The 21,949-nt window shown below is 39.0% G+C and overlaps 1 long non-coding RNA gene across 1 annotated transcript; it reads right to left on the bottom strand.

The window, feature by feature from the left end:
• Positions 1–13,954: 13,954 nt before the first annotated feature.
• On the bottom strand, positions 13,955–16,946 carry LOC137846059 (uncharacterized). Its single transcript, XR_011090367.1, has 3 exons — positions 16,851–16,946; positions 15,126–15,250; positions 13,955–14,043 (listed from the first exon to the last, which is right to left on the bottom strand). It is a non-coding gene; the product is annotated as an uncharacterized lncRNA (long non-coding RNA).
• Between the last annotated feature and the right edge of the window lie 5,003 nt (positions 16,947–21,949).

The raw sequence follows: 21,949 nt of genomic DNA, 5'->3' as shown, positions 1-21,949 counted from the left end.
GAACGGCAGTAACAATAGAGCTTGCCTCTGAGACTGATAATCCCAGCCTCAGAAGGTCTTAGGCTAATTCCTGAAGGACTTGATCAAGAACAAGGACAAAGCTAGTTCCATCTCCAACTTCTTGCTCTTGCACGTGGGAAGCCTTCACAAGCATTTTTGCAGTAGGGTGCTGGACCTTTAAAAGAAGTCACACATCTTGGACACTAACATCTCACCTGGATTGCAGCTCCTGTTTTTTCCTGTGAGTCCAGTATAAGCTCCCTAATTTCAAGATATATCTAAAGATACACTGAATGCATGAAGTAGGAAAAGAAAGCAATACGGATTAACTTAACTCAGTAAGTTTTCTAAAAGCCAAAAGTACAACCATCTATGAAAAAAAAAAATCACAAAGAACCAAACGTCTTACCTGCAACATACATTGGACGTCCTTTTTATTGGTTCTGTGATGTTTTGACAGTGTGCAGAGGTTTCACTGTCATTTCTGCAACATGAGAGAAGCCTGAATTTAGACCTTTAAGCTGAGTTCACATATGTGTATCTTATGAACAAGATCTCTACATTACAGTTTAATTCTAGTGTTTTATCTACCTTGGGAATGCACTGTTTTCCTGCCTCTCGCACCACTTTTATTTATTTATTTATTATTTCCCAAAGTGTAATTAACAACTATTTAAACTAATACAAAGTTAGAGATAGCTACAAATGTCATTCAAGAGAAACTCTTGAAATATCAGTATATTCCTCTTATCACTCACATTCTGTGATTAAACAAATGATAACTGCAGTTATCTCAAAGCACGAAGCTATTCAAACTATGTTGGAACAACTATATTTTATGTAGTATACATGAATGTGCATGATGACATGCGACATGTGCAGCAATTTTACCATAGAATGGACTTTTATTAAAATTGCCAAAGTATTCATTGGAACATCTGAAAACCTGTTTTGTGGCAATAGAGATTACCCTTATTCTACATTCTAACTTTCTGAATAATGAATAATTCTAGCTAGAGAGCAAAACCAAATTATAAATGAATAAAAGTCATCAAAAAGAATAGTATAAGAACAAAACCATATTGTAACTTTAAGGCATTTCTCAAATCTTCAGACAATGGAAGTAAAAAAAAATAAAAAATTATTTTAACATAAGGTTTCCAGCAATCTTTGTGAGTGGGGTTGGGGCACAGAACATCTAGTATCTTTCTGTGATATCTAATACCATCTAATACCTCACCACAAAGCAGGATTGGCTATCCTTGAACTGTCTGACCTACTCTTATAAATGACCAACAATTTTTTTGTGTGTTTTTTGTTTGTTTGTGTTTTCCTTTTCTTTTTAAAATTTGACTTAAATATCCTTAAAGTTTCTTTGTTTCTCCAGCAGACATACTTGCATAGCAATTGTATAACCAAAAGCATAACCAAAATTGATGGTTAATATTTTGGTTTTGACTGTGAGGTATAAGAAGTATCATGTAAGACTTTGGGGGGACACACAGGGATGCATATAAAAAACATGCAAAGCCACAAGCTAGACTCCTAAAAATAATTCAAGATTCCAATTTATTTTCATCAATTAAAATGCACAGCTAGCTTGATAAACACTATCAGCATAGCTCAAAAAGGATAACTATTTTGCTATCATATTTCTTGTATGCAGAAATACTGTGGAATTCTATCACAACAAACTGATGAACACAGAACATGAAGTAAAATACTTTATTAAAAAAAATCTATAGTTGACAGCACAAAATGGGAAGATACAAATGAAATATAAATTTAAGGCAGGAATAAGTGAGAAAGGCAACTTCACAATATGGCCAGAGACTGAATTGGTCTAACAAAGTAAGACACAAATGCAACAAGCACTGAAAACATTAAAAAAAAAAGAAAGAAAGAAAGAAAGAAAGAAAAAACACCAAATAACAAATAAAACCAATAAAAAATAACAAATAATTTATCACTGACTTTTCTTGTCTACTGTCTAGTGAAATACCTATGCAAAATAACTAAGACATAAGAGTACCATGGAAACAAACATGCTATAGGTAGAAAAATGAAACAAAACCAAACAACTAAACTACAAACAATATAATAAAGGTTGTGACTTTAGTTATATTTATTTTCCAGTGATATCAAACCTTTCCCCAGGAATCTCTGTATAGAGACTAAAACTAACCTCCTGATGGACTGATATCTGTGGTATGTGCAACAAAAACTGGACTTGACAGTAACTGACAAGCCTGGACACCTGAACAAGCTTACAAAATGGGCCCGTGTGAACCTAAGTCCAAGTGCAAGGTGCTGCAACTGGGTCAGGGTAATCCCAGACATAAGTACACACTGGGAGAAGAACTCACTGAGAGCAGCCTTGCAGAGAAGGACCTGGGAGTAGATGAAAAGCTCAACATGAGCCAGCAGCATGTGCTTGCAGCCCAGAAGGCCAACCGTATCCTGGGCTGTATCAAAGCAGGCCGAGGGAGGTGATTGTCCCCCTCTACTCTGCCCTTGAGAGATGCTACCTGGAGCACTGTGTCCAAGTTTGGAGCCCCCAGCACAAGAAGGATGTGGGTCTGTGTGAATGGGTCCATAGGAGGGCCATGAAGTTTATCAGAGGGCTGGAGTGCCTCTCCTACGAAGAAAGGCTGAAAGAGCTCTGGGGTGACCTCATTGCAATTTTTCAATACTTAAAGGGGGCTTATAAAAAAGATGGAGAGCAATTTTTTGCTCAGTCAGACAATTCTTCACTCAGGGGGTGGTGAGGCACTGGAAAAGGCTGCCCAGAGAAGCTGTGGATGCCCCATCCCTGCATCTGTTCAAGGCCAGGTTGAATGAGGCCCTTGGCAACCTGATATGGTGGGTGGCTTCCTTGCCCATGGAAGAAATGTTGGAGTTAGCTGGTATTGCCTTCCAATCAGAGCTGTTCTATGATTCTTTATATTTTACTTTAACTGTGCTCCACATTAACACATATGACTCATCGATAAAACTGATTCACATTTTTCTTTACTGCAATTAATAATTTAACAATAGTTATTTTAGCTATTTCCTCTACCAGCATTTTTAACCATTTTCTTTAAAATATTGCTATCAAATTTAAAAAATATATTTCTTTCTGTTCTTAATGAAAGAGTAAAACAATTATGAAATGCTTAAAAAAGTGAAATACAGGAATTATCCCTCAAGTTCTTCATTAGTTTACTCTATATTATACTTTAAAATATAGAATAAGCAAAATTCAAAATTTGCAATAGCCTGCCAAATACATAAGTAAACCATAGGCTTGTGAACTGCTTCATCCATGTTGGAATCTAGACATCCTTGGGAAGGTAACACACAATATATAGAACACAGGGTTTGAATTTTTCAATCAACTTTTTTGCAACTTCTAATCTTTTATTTATTTATTTTGTAATTTTTACAGCTGTGGGAATTTTGATCTTGTATATACATACAGTTGTGAATAACTGTAACATGGTGTGGTTGATAAATACTGCAAAGGTGTATTCTTTCAAAAAAAAGAAGATACTTTCTAAGGTTATATTAGTTTTGAGATTGTCAGTGCAGAGAATCATGATAATTTTAAAGTGTACATCATATTTATAAACCAACACCTCTTGTCAATGAATGCCCTTCAATTTATGACTACATGGCACAGAAAACAACTGCAATTATTCTGATGCTTGAGTATTTTTAAACAGTCTTAAATAATCAGTTCTACTTTGCAGCTGGTCTTGTGAGACCAACAAGACCAAGAAAGCTACATGTAAAAGCAACAATAACTCCTGAACTAACAATTTAAAGTTAAGAACTCTGAAGGCATCACCACAGCCTCTTCTCAACTGGTATCTGACTTAACACTGTCTTCCAACAACAACAAAAGACCAAAGCCAGCCATGAGATGTAACTGTTGCAGCAGCTCATGGCAAGATTTTTAATGCATTAAAATTGAAAACTTGTGTTCCTTATGTATTTCTGCTAAACTTACCCGAGTGAAGAGGAGGGAAGATCTGAACTTGTTTCTCTCTCTGTATGATATACATACTGAGGCACAGTGTTAATTATATCAAGACACAGAGGTGGAACTCTAACAGAACAACACTGACACACTTGAAACTTCTTGCTCCTGTGCTAATTGTTCTACTACTTCATTCCAAAGGTATTAACAGATGATGAGAAAAATTTCTGAGTAGAAACTGAGTACAGACTGAAAAATTATTCCTCTTCATACATTACTGCTGAAGCAAATTACACAGTAAGTAAGGAATAATTTTGGTAAGTCTGAGGGAATGCATTTTCCATTAGTTTTGAAAGTTTAACCTTTAAGTTCAGTAAAAAAAATGTCTTCATGCTCTACATGCATAAATGGAAAAAATAAGAACTCAAGTAGCCAAAAAAAATCCTGCTTACTTCACATGGCTTTGAACCACTGATTTTATGGTTTACTGCATAACTGTCTTTCAGTTATTAACTCCTGATAGCACACACTAATTAAATCATTTGTAGTTCCTTTTCCTTTAGTATCAGACTATTGTTTTTAAAACAGTCCTCTTATCTCAGAAACACTGAGCATTTCATAAAATAAACAAAACATGCTACATATTCAAATACCTCTTTGCTGAATAAACCCAACATTAGTTTAGATCTAATGAAAAAAAAAATCAAGAATAGAGAATAAATTGGGACAAGCTAGGAGTAAGTCATACACATTTTTACTACTCATTCCTAATGATTTTGTTGGAAATAGAGACAAGGCAGCTGTGGAAAATCTGCCTGCTGGTCAAAGTACTATTTTTGAGTTCCCTAGGGGTTTTGAAAAATCACAGGCCTTTTAGATTTTCAATTCACATAAGACTGAGTAGCTCTACTAATGCTACTAGGCTGTGATTTACACCAGTTGATGTTCTGCCCTTTACAAAATCTCATACACAGAATAATCATCCTAACAGCTATTTCTTTCTCTCTTACCAGATAGCTTCAAACACAAGATCTTTTCCTTTGTTCTTATAGCACTTTTTTTCTTCCCCTGAACATTAAATGGTCATTTATATAGCAATCAATATGGTCATAACTTCAAAGAGCAAATATATAATTCATATAATCAGAGAAAAACTAAAACAGTGTCCTGGTTTCAGTTAGAACAGAATTTTCTTCCTAGTAGCTGGTGGAATGCTGTGTTTTGTCTTGGGATGATAAGAGTGCTGATAACACCCCGATGTTTTAATTGTTGCAGAGCAGTGCTTATACCAAGCCAAGGACATCTCAGCCTTTTGCTCTGTCCTGCCAACAGGCAGGCTGGGGGTGCAGTAAGAGCTGGGAGGGGACAGACCCAGGACAGGCGACCCAAACTAGCCAAAGGGGTATTCCATACCATCTGACGTCATACTAAACAATATATAGGGGTGGCTAGCCGGGGGGAGGGGGCCGGACTGTCGCGTTAAAGGGGTGTAGCTGATTAACCGTCACGGGCCCGTTTGGATTCAGAGTACTGAACCAGTCGGACATTCACCAAAACTGGGGGTCCGTTCGGACATTCACCAAAAACGTAATAACCGCCTGGGGGTCCACTCAGACATTCACCAAAAACGTATTAACCACCTGGGGGTCCACTCAGACATTCACCAACAATGCATTAACCGTCTGGGGGTCTGGTTAGATTCAGAACACTGAATTATCACGGATAATCACCCTCACCCAAGTCGCATTAATGAAAGCTATCACAATGCAATCAAGTATGGTTTATTACAGCAACAGATAATCAGGTTCTTTTGGATTGCCGGCGATAGTGACTGTCTGCAAAAGCAAGTTAGTATGTATGAAATACACAGGCGTTATAGGTGTTACAGATGTGACAGGTGTTATAGGTGTTGCAGATGTTATAGGTGTTATGGGTGCACAGCCTAGAAATAAACGCGTTAAAAGGATCGAAGACTCTATATAGAGATTTATAAGCAAATATTCAGATCTCACCCAAAGGCGTCCCAATGGGGGGGGAAGAGAGGTTCAGCCCGTCGACTGATCCCAGGAGTCAGGAGGTCCTAAGGATGCTGTATGTCCTCGGGATGGTATCTCCCCTGACGGTGGTATCTTCCCTAACATCCCCTCTCTCTTGGGCCAATTTATATTATTTTCTATCTTTTAGGTGGAGCTTGAGTGGCTCTAGTCAAGCATATCTTAGTTATGATTGGTGTAAAGTTTTCCCGTTTCCGTTTAAAGTAACAGGCTCCGAGAAATTCAGGGCGCATGCTCAGTGAGGGGTGGTCGCACCTTGGAGGCGGGTAGCTTTTGGGATGGAGGTGTGTTTTGGTATTATAATGATATTATAATGAGCAAAAAGTACACTAGGGTACAGCATTTGTCAAAACATGACAGGTCTTTGGCTTAGGGTGGCAAAAAGTGCAGCTTTGTGCACAAGAACAATCGAGGCCCCACCTGATTACAGAGCCTAGCCGTGGTGTCTCCACTCCACTCTACGCTCTGTGGTGTTCCTTAGGGCTAGCACACCAAGTTTCCCCAGCGCGATAGCATCTAAGGTTGGGAGCCTAGGGAATGCTCAGATAATGCAGTTATGCCCTACCCTGAAAGCCTCTTCAATGCTGTACCTTTTCCTTAAAAGTGTGAATGTTAGTTTTATTTTCCTAGTTACTTCAGGCATTTACACCACACGGACTGCTCGGGGTTAGGCTGGGCATCCGTCAGCGGGTGGTGAGCAATTGCATTGTGCATCACTTGTTTGTACATATTATTATTAGTAGTACTATTATCACCATTGTATTATTATTATTATTATTATTTTCCTGTCTTATTAAACTGTCTTTATCTCAACTCACGGGCTTCACTTTCCATTTCTCTCCCCTGTCCCAGAGAGGGAGGGGGAGGGTGAGCGAACGGCTGCATGGTGTTTAGCTGCCAGTCGGGTTAAACCACCACAAACAGTTCCTTAACTGAGACAAATTTTAAACTATCGCAGCTATACCAAGAAAAGTCAATGATGATGCTTTCTCATAAGCCTCTTCCCCTATTGCAATGGCTTGCTAAGCCTGCACAGCTGCCATGCTGCCTTCTCCAGCTGTGAGCTGCACTGTAAGGATGAAGACCAACAGCTTTATAGATTCACAAGCACTATTAGAAGTGTAAGATGGGGGACATTTTGCCAAGGACAAACAAACTTGTGCACTACAAAACAGTGCTTTTTAGCATACTAAGCTAGTGAAGGGCCTGGAACACAAGTCCTATGAGCAGTGGCTGAGGGAACTGGGGTTGTTTAGTCTGGAAAAAAGGAGGCTAAGGGTAGACCGTATTGCTCTCTGTAACTACCTGAAAGGAAGGTGTGGGGAGCTGGGAGTCGGCCTCTTCTCTCAGATGAGTAGTGATGGGATCAGAGGGAATGGCTTCAAATTGTGCCATGGGAGGTTCAGGTTGGAAATTATAAAACATTTCTTCTCAGAAAGAGCAGTCAGGCATTGGAATGGGTTGTCTAGGGAGGTGGTGGTGTCACCGTCCCTGGGGTGATCAAGGACATGTTGGACGTGGTGCTTAGGGAAATGGTTTAGTGGGTGACGTTGGTGGTAGGGGGATGGTCAGACCAGATGATCTTGGAGGTCTTTTTCAACCTTAACGATTGTGATTTGTGTTTGCCTTTTCTTTCCAGTTGCAAACAATTAAATATATCGGTTTGGAATGGCTACGATCATGGTATTATAAGCTGCCGGTATCACTGTATCAGTATGATACTGTCCTTAGGCTATATAATTGCATCTCCCAGTAAGGCTAATAAGTTCAGGTAAGCAAACAATTTCACATGAGTATACTGGTTTTAAACTTGACTCATCTGAAGATAGAAAGGATGGACAGAGTCTGTACAGCTCAGAGCTGTACATCATGTCTTATGTCTCCTATTCTTGGAGATCTTTTTTTATTTCTGTCCCACCTGGGGAAATTGACAGTGAAATTGACAGGAAATTGACAATCATGGAATATCTTGACTTGGAAGACACCCACAAGGATCATTGAATCTAATTCCTGACTCCACAAAGAACTATGTAAAAATCAGACCATGTGTCTGAGAGCATTATGCAAACACTTGAACTCCAGCAAGCTTGGTGCCATGACCACTGCCTTGGGGAGCCTGTCCCAGTGCCCGACCACCCTTTGGGTGCAGAAACTTTTCCCAACACCCAGCCTGATCCTCCCCTGTCCCAGCTCCATGCCGTTCCCTCAGGTCCTGTTACTGTCCCCAGAGAGCAGAGCTCAGCCACCATGGGCCCCCCCCCCCAAGCCTGCTCTGCTCGGAGCTGAATAAACCAAGGGACCTCAGCCGTTCCTCCTGTCTCGCCGTCTGGACCCTTCACCATCTTTGTAGCCTTCCTTTGGATACTCTCTAACAGTTGTATGACTCTTATTATATGGTGCCCAAAATGGCACACAGTATACTGAACATGATGCTGCATAAGTGCAGAGTAGAGCAGCACAATCACTTCCCTTGACTAGCTAGCAGTGCTGTGCTTGATGTACCTCAGGATGTGCTTGGCCCTCCCTGTCATTTACCAAATTCCTTTCTGAAGAGCTGCCCTTCAGCCTTTCGTCCCCCAGTCTGTACATACATCCAAGGTTGTCCCTTCCCAGGTGCAGAATTCGGCACTTCTCTTGTAAACTTCATATTTGAAGTCCATATGTAGATGCTGGATCTATTACTGTTTCATCCTCTTTACTCTCACTGAATAAGTCACTAGGCATAGATGCTATTGTTTTGCCCAAAGTATCATAAAAAGGACACAAAAATATCCACTGGAGAATGGCACGACATGAAGAGATGGCAAGGAAAAACCAGGTTGAATGAAAACAATCACTTCTCAGCTTTCTGAGAGAACAAAATACTGTTCTCTGTGTTTGTTCCTCAGAACGAGCTATGCAACTGATCAAAAAGAAAAAAATAAATCTGTAAACCATGCACAATAATGAATCTGCCCCTCTAAAAAGATATGAATGTTCAATACATCAGTTCAATACAGAACCACTTTCAGCAGCCAAGTTATTTTTTTCCCCCAACAGCCCATAATTTCAATAAAACCTTGTGGATTTTACTAGAACTAATACATCCTAAGATGATGCCAAACTCTTTAGACAGAAATGCAAGTCTTTTGAAAATTTTCAGCATTCAGAATTCAAATATCCTGCCTCATTTTACATACACAGTTTTGATGAAATATGCTTTTTATTAAGCAAAATCTGAAGCAGGAGAAGAAAGCCACAATTCATTTCCAAATGAAAACCTGAGAACAAGAAAAGACTTCACAAAGATCCATCAACTGTACTTTACCTTTTGTTTCTTGTTCTGGGCTTGATCCAGCCCATAAATTTTGGATTAGTTGTGTTGACAAAGTAATGGAAAACTCAGTATGCTTGAAGTTCCTTGTTGATAATTACATCAAGACAGTTTTTCCACTGGGAAAACAGAGTAAGATTACTTCGTCTATCCCTCCAGAAGCAACACATACAAATTGTTTAATATAAAAGACAAAATGTTCAGAGATTACATTTTGACTGTAATGACATACTTCCCTCAGCTTTTTTGCACTTTTTGTACCTCTCTTGAAACCTCATATGTAAAGTGTGCACTGTACAATGGATCAAAGTCTTCCATGTGTTCATTATGTATTCAACCTTAGGTTCATGAAATAATTTTTCTGAGGTTTTGATTGACTAATACTAAGAAACCATTCTATCAAACTGTTTAAAATTAACTCGGCATAGCTCATAGAATATTTGTGAACCTCTGAGATTTCCAAATACATTAGATGGGAGTCAGGTGTTATTTTTTTTTTCAGTCACAAGAAGTATATAGCTCAATGATCATCCAAGTATAAGAAACTATGATGACTACCTGGAGAAAGTATTTTCTCCACTTTTTGTCAAAGCAACAACAAAAACACACACACAAAATCAAACAAACAAACAAAAGCCTGGAACGTGCTTAAAGACATTTTTACCAAAGAATCACATAACGTTAGGGATTGGAAGGGACGTTGAAAGATCATCTAGTCCAATCCCCCAATATAAGCACACTATTCCTTTTCACTAATGAGATTCTCACTATTAGGTAATAATCCACATTTTAGGCTGTTTTCTGATCATTTTAAGAGCAAGCCCGATCCAGTAAAAACAGGAATTTTTACTTCTTCCTCAGTCTCAGTATACCCTTGATGAAATTCTTAGACTAAGTTCCAGTGGTGAAATTGGCATAAACAGCGCTAATAACTTCATTGCTAAACTGAAGCCGAAACTTCTCATTTGCATAGCATAAGCCCCAAATGGTCTTTAGTATTCTGTTGCATCAAAAATAAACCATTTATTGTAGCTTCATCTGGCCACACAGTTGTATCGCCTCTTGTATTAATACATCCTCTATGATCATTACACTCACAACTTGTCATATTTTTTTTTCAGATGTGTTACGTAATTGACATACTTTTGCAGTAGAAGCTTGTAACTGCAGGTCAGCACAGTTTGTGTTAGAAAGAAGTCCTAACGGTAGAAGAATCAGTTCTCCAAAGAATCTTTTTGTATGAAAAATAATTGCTATCTTAATAGTGTTATAAATGGCTTAGGATTCAAATTAGGATTAAATAAAAAATAGCATTTATTAAAAGAATATAAAGGAATAGAGGTAAGCAAACAGCGCTGGGTGCACCGGGAGTCTCCGCTCCACCAGGACGCACACCAGTTACATCAAGCAGCTAATTTTTATGCTCCTAGACTAATACATATTCATTACTACTTCTGAAAAAACAGGTTATTATAATTAGTTTCCGGGGTCCAGTCCCTCCTACTGGAGCAGGCGCATCAGTCTCCTCTGGGGGTCTCTAGGGGTCTTTCATGCTGAAGGCTCGTAGTCTTCCTCTCACCTCTGTACTCACTTGGCACAATTCCAAGTTTATAGAACACTTTCTGCAGGTCTTGTCTCCCAACCGTCCTTCAGCTTCTTTTTCTTCCTCTTAATCTCTTGGCCCCCCTGGCCAGATACCAAGGATCCTCATAGTATCCCATAACAGTCACTAGTTGTTATCAGTTGTTCTGAAACTCCCAGACATCAAACACAAACAGCTTTCTTATTTGATGCTTCACGAGTAATTAAAACATTCTTCCCCAGCCATTCACAGACACATCTATAGCAGTGTTAAGTTAATCTCGAAGAAGACAGGAAAAAAGGCTGTAACTGTTAGAAATAGAAGTCCAGAATAACAAAAGCAAACAGGTTCATAAATTTAAGGAGTGTTTTCTGAAGACGTGATAAATTGACTAGAATGAGGGGGAGACTGGGACACACTGCATCTGTGGTTCAAGAATTAAATTGCCAGTGCAGGACCCAGAGGCAGACAGGATTCAAACAGAATTGTTCTTTATGGACACGAATTGTTAACACATTCCTCACAATAGAAATATAAGTGTGGCATTTTAAATTTATTTGTAGGCACCCAGACAAATCTACTGTGTAATATATTCCGCTAAATTAGAAATACATGTTTTAAAGTTTAATTTGTATTGGTCACATAGCAGAAAAAAAAAAACTTGTTAGACCTGGGAAAAACAGTAACCCATCACAGAAATTCTATTTTGAAAAAAGAGCATTTTTTCAGAATAGAATAGAATAGTAGCACAGACTGTGCTACTGCATTGCCGCCTTTGCTTCTCTGGTTTTAATATTGATCATGCATTGACAGTAAACTACAAAATAACTGTCTCATCAGGTATATTCAAAATGATTATTTTAAGTGTTTTTTTTTTTTTTTTTGTAATCTTATTATAAATCAGTAATAAACAGCCTAATATAATTCTTCATTAGAATAAACTTGCTTATTTCAACTTCTATTTTTAAAAAAGTTTAAGTTCATAATGCATCAAAAATGCATTTGTGTGAAGTTGTAATGCTGAATATTTATCATATGTATTTATTTAACTGGAAGCAATGGGTTCCTATTGAGGAAAACAGCATATCCCATTGAGAATTCCTAGCGTTGGTCTGGAAGGAGTCCTAAATCAATGCGCAACAGTCTGAAAGCTAGTATAGACATGAAGTCTGCTCCAGAATGTATAAAAGAGCACCTTCAGCTAAAGACCAGATGATAAGAGACAGGAGACAAAAAGAGGTATGAAGGCTATGAACTATCACAGCTGTCACTTTTTCACAATTTTTGGCAAAAACACAAAAATTTGTTGGTCGTTAACACCCAATAATTAAAGCTTTTGTATTCATTACACAAGGAAAAAAACACTCATTCATGCCTTGAACCATGCTGAAATGAAGAGACTTGTCACTGATTTTAGCAGACAGTCCATCAGGCCCATTGTTAATCCAAAAAAAAAAAAAAGAGAGAGACACTAGACAGCTGAATTTAGAGCCTGTAGTACCAGGTTCTTCTATGTGTTTGATTATTTCCACTAATTAACCACTCCATTGTCTATACTGTTATTAATGACTCTACCTATTCTCTTTCTTCCGCGTGCTTACAGACAATTCTATAAATTTCTCAAATTAAAACAGACATACGTAATGAGTAAAGTAACTTTATATTCTGCTAAAAAAAGTTAAAAGATTAACTCACACCATCAAAGCTGCTTGTCTACAATATCATAAAACTGACAGATATTATATAAAATGGTAACTTTGGTTAAGGAGTGACACACATCAACTTACAAGCAAACAACGTTAACAATTTCTAGAAATATGTTGCTAGAAGTGCCAGCCAAGCTCTTTGCAACCATGTCAGTTATCCTACTTCCTGGCTGACAAGGCCATACAAGGTGATGGACCAAGCATGAAGGAAGGAAAAAATGGGAAGGTGCATGCATGAAGTAACATAGAACACCTTTTCTGAAATTGAAATACTTTTTATTTTTTAGTAATGTCCATTTTTACTTATATATAGCTTTACTCACTCTATTATTATTTGACCAAGAGTGACATCTGCAATTAATTTACTTTCTGTATGGCAAATATTGTCTTACTAATACATACTGCCAAACCACAAAGGAAAGCCAGTTCTTTTCCCCTTCATATTGAATACACAACTTTCAGAGGCATTATCATATTCCAAAGCACTAAAGAAGGAACCCTCACCCCTGATTTTTCAGCATTGATTAGCTTTGCTTGTTCTTGTCTGAAACCTCAACAAAACAAATTCAAATGAACATCTAATTAATATTAATATTTGGACTGGGGTATTGTTTCAAAGGCAAAATTTTGAAGAATAAGTACATACCCAAGTGACGTAGGAGTTACAAAGACAAGAATGCCTTACGAACAACAGAAATCTCTTAGACCTGACACCTCTTACATCACTGGTGAAAGAACACTACACTGAAAGAACAGGAAGCGAAGATGTATTTGAAGGAGTCATTCCCTTTCTTTTTATTTTAGACAACAAGTACTGGCCCATGGCCATGTTTTATATAACTGTCTGCAGCTACGTACAAAATTCAATATTCTTTCTTTAAATCTTCTACTGTACGAAATGGTTTCATTGCAACTTTCCTGTTCCGCAAGGAAAGAGACAAAGCATTAAATTTGCTCTCCAAATAGACAAGTCTAATAAACAATACCACATGATATTTTACAGGTCTCTATGTAAAGGAACCTTTTCCAACACAGTACTTCAAATTCACCTGTAGAATATTTTTAGACCATGTTTTAGACCACAAATAAACCTCTACTTACTTTTTGTCAATTTGGCTGTTACATAAATACTTTTAAATCAAAATATAATATAGCTGATAATTAGTTATGCCCACTTTAAAGATATAAAGGTATATTCAATACACTGATCTTTGCTAGAGATGATGGGTCTGCCAGAGTTTAGTGTTCTGCATCATACTGTACATTAGGAAAAGTGAAGCACAAGCTCAGTGAAAGATTAGACTTCACTAGAGACTAAAGAAATATTCAATATCAGCTCAGTTACCCTTACCTTATATTCATTCTTGTCCTGCAGGTCTGAAGTAAATAGCCTTAACTTCCTATCAGAAGCTGCTGTACAAAACCTACACTCAACAGAAAAAGAAAAGTCCTTCTGTCAGGTAGCACTGCAATTTATTTTTTTTTTAAGTGTTAAAAAATAAAAATAAACATATAAAAGAACAAACCAAACCAGATCAATCAAGAGTTTCACCCCATTTTAAACCTGCAAAATGACATGCAAAAGGAAATTTAGATTTTCAATCAAACGTATATTCTAATTTTTCTGCTTTGGCATCAAGAATTTAGAGTTATAATTGGAACTTGCCTATAAAATATGGTGTATTAAGTGCCAAGAATACTTTTTAATGGAAAGTAATACAAAGCATTTGACAAAGCTAAATCTGAATCAACTGTGAATTACCTGAAATCTCTCTTATAACTGCCACAGAATTTACCTTGGAGGAAGTGGCTGATAGAGAAAACAGAACCCTCATCATCAGTGTTTTAAATTACCTATGGAATAATTTATTAACCAGTCTCCAACTTATTTTAAACAAAAGACTGTAAAAATATGCAGCAGTAAGCAACCAGTATAGTTTTGAAGAGGCTTACAAGCAATTGAGAACATCTGAATTCCTGTTAAGTGCATATTTAATAATTGACCATTTTTCTAGACTTACAGCTTGACAGGTCTCACAAATAGCATCCAACTTACTCCTAAACATAGCCCATACTATGGAGAACATCGCATCCAACTTACTCCTAAACATAGCCCATACTATGGAGAACATCACATGTAATTTTACAAAGCAGGCCATGATACTAGTATCATTCTTACAATGATACATACACATTATACAGATACATACAACAAAAAGACTAACTAGATTACAGGTCAATTAAAATTAAAAAATCTAGTGTCTACTGTGAATCTACTGTGGGGAGGAAAGAGTAAGGGGCTCAGGAAGCAGAACAAAATATATAAGGATGACTAAGAATTAAACTGTTGTTCCAATGGTGTTCACAGACTTCCAACAGCAATTTCTTCAGAGTTAGATTTCAGCTGTAAGCATTAAAGTTAGTTCAATACTAAGAACTTAGAGAAAACAGATATGAGAAAACAGATATGAGACAAGGACTCATTATAGTAATTTATTCAAAATACCTTATCTGGGGAGGTAAAGCATCAAGTCTAGTTTCTGGACTCCTTGCTATGGCATCAACTCTGATTCCATGACAAAATGTTCGTAGTGTCTTATATTGCATGCCTTCCACTTCTGCATCCTCTTCCTACAGAAATACTGTAGTAAGCTAATTCAGAATAACAGGTTGATGACTTCTAACAAGTCAGATTGATATGAAGTTGAAAGTTAGATGTGTCTGCTGCGATAAAGAAAGTATTTACTTGAAATATGTAAGTAAGTAAAAATCCATGAAATGATTGCAGTTTCAAACCAAAGTCAACATAGCACAAAACCAAACCTACATTGCACAAAAAGAAGATTTGCCAGAGGAACATGCTGAGCCCATTCTTTGTGCTCAATATCAGCATAGATACAACCAGAACCACTGACAACAGCATGATAAGCACACACTGCAATGCGAAATAATGGGAACAAAAGCAAGGAGGCCATGTAGGCTATCTTCTCTCCCAGTTGGTTTTACTTTATGGAAAAATGCTAGAACAACCTGGTTGTTCTGGAAGAACAACAGGAGGTAAAAAGGCACCCTTCATCATTTAAAATGACCAAAATTACTACCTTGGCTATTCTTCCCAATGGTGAGGAAACTGGATGCTGACAAAGATGAAACAATTGCTGGGATTGTGGACTTAATGAATCAACTTATCTCCAAAAAGCTCTCAAAGCATCCTGAGTAGTACCTCAAAATGTATGAAGGCTATTTTGATGAAATGTTCTCTATGGCACAATTCTGCTTTAAGGAAAAAAATCTCTCTGTATACACTCTGCATAATGTAGAAGCTAGGAAGGACCTAGGTGATTTTCAGAAAATTTCCAACAGTAAGACTTTGGGGAATAATAAAGACCAGTTATACTGTTTTCTATATTAGATAGTAAAGTATAAAAATAGTACCATGTAACGGAGAAGTGAGCTCAAGAAAAAAAAAAAAAGTAAAAATAGATTCCAAAGATGAGAGTGTTCTACTATCAATTTTCAAGCACCCAGGGGAAAAAAAAAAAAAAAAAAAAAAAAGTGCCTCAATAATAATAAAAAAAAGTATTACATATAAATATACACAGTATGCTATCTTTTTAAAAATTTTCACGATATGGTGACTGGAAATAATGTCAAGGTAAAAAAACACATTTTACTGTTTCTAACAGTCTGTAAGAGAGATGTAAAAAAAATAACCTAGAAAGCAGATGTATATTAAGTTATTATTTGCCACTGTCCTTCCTTAAAATAAATGTCTCTAAACTTACTTTGGAAATTTTAATTATTCCTTTCTATTCCGGGTATTTGAAATCTTTGCTGCTTTGATAGCCACCTGAAAGCCTTAAAAAAATAAAACACCATACAGCAAATATTAAGTTACATATTTCCAAAGCTACTTGCTTAAGTTCCCAGGTAGTAGTCACAAACATTTGCAAGAAATACTGAACTGGGATTACTCTTCCAGTAGAGCACTCCTGTTTTCATTGCAGCCTACTCAAAAAGAACTTTACACAAGCAGGATGCTAATACCAATATGTATTTATATATACATTTTTTTCTCTTTAAGACCAAATATCCCAAAGTCATAATGTAATAAAGGAGTAAAACACTTCCCGGCAAAATGGGGAAGGAAAGAAGCAGGAAAGTGACTTTGTCAGAAGACATGCTGTCAGTTTCATGAAGCAACTCATAAAAGCAATAAACAAAAACTAACCTGAAATCTACATGTCCCTACAACTACATAGTTATTGCCACCATATGCAGTGAGGGAACATGCATCTCCACTATCAAATGGATTGAATTTTATCACTGTGGTGGTTTTACCGTGCTGGGCAGCTAAACCCCACAACCGCTCTCTCACTCCCCCTCCTTTAGATGAGGAGGGGGAGAAGTAAAGCAAAGAACAACTCACGGGTTGAGATAAGGATAATTTAATTAAAGGGAAAAAATTATAATAATTAAATAAAGACTACCACGAACTAAACAATTTAACTAAGGGGAAATAAAAAGGGAAAGGGGAAAAGGGAGGGGAAAAGGGAAAATAAAAAGAAGGGAGGAAAAACAAACAAACAAAATAAATGAAAGCTATATGGAAGTGCAGAGGAAAGAAATTACTCTCTACTTCCCACAAATGAGCGATGACTGAACACGTCCTTGAAGCAAGGCCTCAACGCAAGCAGCCGGTGTTGAGAGGAGGACCGAAGTCTTCTCAACGAGAGCCCACCCCTCCCCTCTTCTTCCTGTTTCCACCTTTTATTGCTGAGTGTGACATCACATGGTATGGAATATCCCTTTGATTGGTTTAGGTCAGCCGCCCTAGTGATGTTTCTCTCCTCACTTTTTGCCCATCCCCTAGGAGGGTTAGAGAAAGGCCCAATACTGTGCCACTGCTGCTCAGCAGTAGACACAACACTGGTGTGATAACACTGCTGTTCCAGCTACAAGTACAGAGTACGGCACTGTATGGGCTGCTGCCGGGAAAGTTAACATTCCAGCCAGACCCAGTACAATCACATGCACATAATCTTCACAGTCCACTGTGTAAGCAGCATTTCTAGTAGAATCTTGCTTCATTTTCAGGGGACTATGTCAAAGTATCATGGAAGTGATGTCTTCTTCAGGATGAAGGTCAATGTTCCTATCTGGAAAGTATTAAAAAGCATGCATTATGTATTTGCATAAAGAAAAAAAAGTATTTGTGGAGCAACAAATCAAGATTTCTTGTAACACCATATTTATGGACACAAAAGGTCAACTTAAGCTCATTATATCCAGATTTAACACGTAATTCCAACAATCAAGAGATTAACTGACCTAACTGACCTAATTCACTAACAGACATTCAAAACTTTTTCTACAGACATCAGTAACAACTGCAGATTTTGTGCTACTGATGGCAACCTATTAAGACATGGGATTAAGTAACTCTACGTACCAGAAAAGTCACATACATAATTTTAAAAATTTCAAGCAAATGACAACAAAATATGTATTATTACGTTCAAATTCTCTTCCCTGGTGTACCTTTTTAAAGGACAATAGGTATCTAACTAAAAGCAGAATTAAAACCACCAAACTCTAAGTGCAAACACTATTCTGCAGAATACTTATTTCATGACATAAGCCAACCCAACTGCAGATAGTGCCTCTATGTCTCTGTACTTGCACAGAAAAAGTTAATTTTCAACTGGATCAAAAGTATACCTAAACATTAATGCTTTACTCTATTCAAGCACTTTTCAAGAAAATTTGATGCCTGTGCTTGCACACAGGAGGCTGAGATACACAACTGATTAGGGGATGTCCTGGTTTCAGTTAGAACAGAATTAGTTTTCTTCCTAGTAGCTGGTGGAATGCTGTGTTTTGGCTTAGGATGAGAAGAGTGCTGATAACACCCCGATGCTTTAATTGTTGCAGAGCAGTGCTTATACTAAGCCAAGGACATCTCAGCCTTTTGCTCTGTCCTGCCAACAGGCAGGCTGGGGGTGCAGTAAGAGCTGGGAGTGGACAGACCCAGGACAGGTGACCCAAACTAGCCAAAGGGGTATTCCATACCATCTGACGTCATGCTAAACAATATATAGGGGTGGCTAGCCGGGGGGAGGGGGCCGGACTGCTCGGGGTTAGGCTGGGCATCGGTCAGCGGGTGGTGAGCAATTGCATTGTGCATCACTTGTTTGTACATATTATTATTACTTTCCTATTATCACCATTGTATTATTATTATTATTATTGTTATTATTATTATTATTTTGTTATTATTATTTTCCTGTCTTATTAAACTGTCTTTATCTCAACTCACGGGCTTCACTTTCCATTTCTCTCCCCCGTCCCAGAGAGGGAGGGGGGAGGGTGAGCGAACGGCTGCGTGGTGTTTAGCTGCCGGCTGGGTTAAACCACGACAGGGGATCATCCCAGATTTGATATTAGTGTACACCTTTTGAGAAATGACCATTTTCTCCATGTGCAGCATGGAAAGATAGCTTTAAACTTCAGACCCTTGTCATATTTTGTTGCGCTAATGACCTGAAGGGCTCAGCACCGAGGCTGAACATCATGCCTGGGAGCCACCACAGTTTGACAGGGATATCACCGGGATTCAAAGAGGCTCTCCACATTTGTAGTGTGTATTTATTAACCAACACAACAAACCACCACGTTGACAGAAGTACGTTAGCCACATAACTCGCATTGCCACGCTCCTAAGGCCAAACACAACTCCTTGCCACCTCGAAGGCTCCCCACCACGGCAGACCCCATGCCTTGGGGCAGCACCAGGGGGACAACCCGGCTGTGTGGCCTTCCCGCTCCCTCCTTTTCCCTTGGGGGCCCAGCGGCTGCCCCAAAGGAGCCCACCCCACACCATGCGGCCCCACAACGCTACCAGCAAGGGCTCGGGCCCAACCCCTGGTGCAGCCCCGCTCGGGTCTGGGGGAAAGCACTGAGCCCCCTGCGGCTCCCCCGGGCCCTCCCCATGCACCTCTCCGGCCCCGCACGGCTGCGGTTCCCAGCAGCACCTTCCAGCCCCGGGCCACCTCCTGTTCGTCCGGGGCAGTGGCTCTGCACTCCCTAATTGGGCGGCAGCAGAGGATTTAAATTAAAACCGGCGGAAAGGGCCGCCAACCGCCTTGCACCGGAGCCCTGCCGGCAGCCCCGGCCTCCTGAGGGCCGGAGGTCAGTGAGTGGGGGCAGCCTAAGCCCACTGGGGCCTTGCTGCATGCCCAGGGAGCCGGGCGGTGGAGAAGCGGGGGGACCCTCAGAGCTCGGGGTGGGTCCTAGGTGGTGGTGGCGATGCCGGCTCGTAATGCCAGGAATAGGGTCCAGGGCTTGTCCTGCAGGCTTTTTGGGGTTGTTAGGGTGGGTGCTGGCTCCCAGTGACTTGTATTGTTCCTCAGAAGCATCTCCCGCTGAGGAAAGTGAGGGGGTAGCAACCCCTTATCAAGAGTTTGTTATGCCTGCCCTAGGCTTATTTGTACCTATCCAACAGTTTTGTTTGCTATGGTTCCTGGTTTTTGTTCATGTCAAAGTAAAATAGGATAAAATAAAGCAACTTAACTCCCTTGGAGGGGGCCTGCAAGAAAGATAAGGAGGGACTGATCATCAAGGAGTGTAATGATAAGACAAGGGAGAGTACGTTAAAAGTTAAATAACTTATAACTTTCATAACTTAAATGAAACTTGTGGCTTTACTTTAGATATTGGGAAGAAATTGATTGCTTAGGCAATGGTGAGGTGCTGGCACAGGTTGCCCAGAGAAGCTGTGGATGCCCCATCCCTGGAGATGTTCAAGGCCAGGCTGCATGGGGCCCTGGGCAACCTGATCTGGTGGGAGGTGTCCCTGCCCATGGCTTTCCATGGTTGGAAACTGATGGTCTTTAAGGGCCCTTCCAACCCAAACCATACTGTGATTTGAACTCTTCCCCTGCAAACATCTTGGTAAGTAAGCTGTTGCTTTGTGTTGCTTGTTGCAAGATGTCTCTTTGTTTTCCCCACCCCTCTCCTGTTCCTGATCATACCACTTACCAATAAATAAATAAGTGCAGTGACCTACATGTTAACAAGATGAAATAAGGGGATGTCGCGTTAAGGGGTGTAGCTGATTAACCGTTACGGGCCCGGTCAGATTCAGGGTACTGAACCAGTCGGACATTCACCATAAATACGTTAACTGTCTGGGGGTCCATTCAGACATTCACCAAAAACGCATTAACTGTCTGGGGGTCTGTTCAGACATTCACCAAAAACGCATTAACCATCTGGGGGTCCGTTCGGACATTCACCAAAAATGCATTAACCGCCTGGGGGTCTGGTAAGATTCAGAACACTGAACTATCACGGATAACCACCCTCACCCTCGTTGCACTTAATGAGAGTTATCACAATGCAATCAAGTATGGTTTATTACAGCAACAGATAATCAGGTTCTTTTGGATTGCCGGCAATAGTGACTGTCTGCAAAAGCAAGCTAGTATGCTCGTTTCCAAAGGAAATAGGGAGAATGATGACTTATGGGAGGAAAGGAAAAAAGGCTTTGTGCATAGGTAACAACAACAAAAAATCAGATGTTTTTATTAATAACTTGGAAACAATAGTGAATGTCATCTTTCCAGTTTTAAACTGTTTTAATAGATATGGACTGGACAAGCAGTGAAAGCAGGTAGTATTGAAGATACACTTTAGGGTATTCAGATTGGGTCCTTGCTGAGACAAAAGAGTGTCCTTTGTAATAACTTTCATTCTTTCAAGTTAGTAAAATATACAAGGAGAATAAGGGGGCTTTGTGAAGATATCATGCATAAGCACTTTTTACCCTGCCTTTTCATTGTTGCTCTGTCATTAGTGAGGTGAGTCTTAATGCACTATGTGTTTAGTGGAAAGAACTTATTCTCTGGACTTGATGTAAAAAAAAAAAAAAGAAAACAACAGCAGATATGTAGCTTAATGGAGGTGAAAACATGCGTGGGCCTTTCATTTATTTTTCACATTTATTTCTCTTAATTTTGTGTTCTACTCTAGACAATGGTTGATTTCTAGCAGAAGATTTTAAACTTGATCAAACGTTTCAGAAGACAATGGCACTTATTTTCAAACTCAGAAAGAACTACTGTATGTGGAGCAGATTGCATGCTGATGGTGTTACAACTGTCAATGGCTGAAGTCAATAAACAGGTCAGCATTCTTTCAGAACATTCTTGGTACTGTGCAAAAAATCTCAAGTTTCTCAGACAGGGTCTTCTGTGAAGCTATTTTATTCGCAGTTGCGGTGGTGAGTGTCCTCCAAGCAGGAGCTCACAGTAAAAGTTTTTCATAACC

The sequence above is a fragment of the Anas acuta genome, chromosome 29 (genome assembly GCF_963932015.1).
Source record: "Anas acuta chromosome 29, bAnaAcu1.1, whole genome shotgun sequence".
Taxonomy (NCBI): Eukaryota; Metazoa; Chordata; class Aves; order Anseriformes; family Anatidae; genus Anas; species Anas acuta.
The sequence above is the reverse complement of the archived record's forward strand: the minus strand, read 5'-3'. Positions and strand labels throughout refer to the sequence as shown.